This window comes from Phyllostomus hastatus, unplaced genomic scaffold (genome assembly GCF_019186645.2).
Source record: "Phyllostomus hastatus isolate PE091 unplaced genomic scaffold, TTU_PhHast_1.1 phas_contig_64, whole genome shotgun sequence".
Taxonomy (NCBI): Eukaryota; Metazoa; Chordata; class Mammalia; order Chiroptera; family Phyllostomidae; genus Phyllostomus; species Phyllostomus hastatus.
The window spans coordinates 3,526,902-3,528,915 of NW_025333928.1; the positions used below are offsets into that span (position 1 = coordinate 3,526,902).

Below are 2,014 nucleotides of genomic sequence, written 5' to 3' on the forward strand. Positions count from 1 at the left end.
TCTTTGTCCTTGAGGTACAACTCTTGAGGATTCAAGTTTCCCAACTATAATTCAGAAGAGCCTGTAGAGCCATGAAACCACATTTCTATTCCTTTGGTCATTCTCCATCTTGGACTCCTTTTTACCTCCATGGGAGCACTCATACCAATTTGGGCAGCAATTTCATTGACAAGATTGTCTATTTTTATGCACATGATACATTTCACTGGCTTCATCAGGAACAGCTTTATTAATTGTATACCTTTTGAAGTTTTATTGATAGTGGAAAAGGGGAGTGGAAAGGAGCCAGACTTTGTCTTAGTTTTGTGATGTGGAAGGTCCTAAATGAAATAGTATTGGAGATGAGAGGAGGATGAATAATATTTGCCTCACAGAGCTGAATTTGCAAATGGTTTAGCAGATGTAAGCTAAGACAAGAGGGAAAAGAGACCAGACAATAATATTTTAGAATATTATAACCTGCAGGTAGATATTTTTTCTCTTTTTGAATGTACAGCATTGTGAGAGAAAATTGTACAAAAATCTTTCTATGAGCAGAGTTGCAATTGTTATTATATAAGATATAATTAAATATATTTATTCTCTCTTTGCTTCTACTATTGATAGAATATAAGGATATTGTTGACATTTACTCTATATTGTAAATACCTCAAACAAAAAAACATGCAGTAAATATTTATTGAATGAATGAAATTATAAGCAGGGCTTAGGAATTATTTTTCTACCAGAGATTCATTCAGCAACTGTAGTTAAGTGCTCACTTTGGCAGCACATATACTAAAACTGGAACAATACAGAGAAGACTGGCATGGCCCTGTACAAGGATGACATGCAAATTTGTGAAGCGTTCCATATTTTTACAAACCAGGTACACTGATCTGAACAGTATTAAAATGTTAAAAATTAAACAAACAAACAAACAAACAAACCTGTTCTTAGGGTTGCAATTGACATTCTGAAAGCTTAAACAACCAACTGGCCAGGAGATTCCTCCCTGTCCAAGCGGAGTGAGTCACGGGCATCCCTCCAAATTAAAACATCTTAGGAGAAAGAGGAAATCTTAAGGAAACAACAAGAAACGAAATAAATTTTTGAACAGTATCAAGTGATTCAACCATGTAGTAATAGAGAATGACCTTTGCTTTGGAGAATACAAAGCCCTTGAAGTGGTTGTGGCTTTGGTAGTAACAAGGTAAGTCTGCAAGCACTGGGCCTAGGCCACAATATGGTGGTTATCAAAGTGCCTTATCCATTTAAATGCTTATTTCCCCACCTCCCCTTGAACTTCTAACATAAAGCTTTCTCTTTGCAGCATAGTCTGTGTGCTCACATGAAGCTTTGCCTCTGCAGATACCACAGCTGCTCCCCATACCCCCACTTACCATGAAAAAAAAGGGAAAAACACTCTTCTGTCTTGGAGATAGATAGTCTCCCAGAGAGAACCTCTGGTGGCTGGATGCCAATTTCTTGATATTTTTGAAACTGGAATCTGTTATAACTGGAGAATGCCAAAGGATAATGGGCTCCTGCTGCTCACTAGACACTTGGATAAAATGTGCAGAGGTGCCTTGGCCAAGCAGACACCACTCTTTTCATAAAACACCAGACTTCTGACCACACATTGTAGTAATTCCATGACTAGCAACTCATGGCCATGGCTCTGTGGGGGTTTTTCCCCCCTTCAAAGGTCTTGATCAGAACTCTGTGTTTGAAAAGAGTATAATTTAGGTGGCTTCAAAGTGAGACTTGGGTTTCTATTACTTCTTTGGCATTCCTTACCCACTTCTCCCATCTGGTCTGTCTTGTGGTTTCAATCAGTGAACATCCAAAGGTGATGAGAGCAGCATCGTGCTTGGGTGTACCTAGTACAACATCAAGTTCAAAAGTAAAATCATGACCTTGTCTTATTTATGAAATCTGTGCTCAGCTGTTTCAAACCTCCTGTGTCCTAGTTAGTGGCGAGTTAGAAATCCTTTCACTGCCTGACTTTCACTGAATCCTTTCCCCATGTTGG

General features: G+C 38.6%; 1 non-coding gene across 1 annotated transcript; it reads left to right on the forward strand.

Moving 5' to 3' along the window:
• Window positions 1–753: 753 nt before the first annotated feature.
• Window positions 754–859, forward strand: LOC123825714. Its single transcript, XR_006786941.1, has one exon. It is a non-coding gene; the product is annotated as a U6 spliceosomal RNA (small nuclear RNA).
• The last annotated feature ends 1,155 nt before the right edge of the window (window positions 860–2,014 follow it).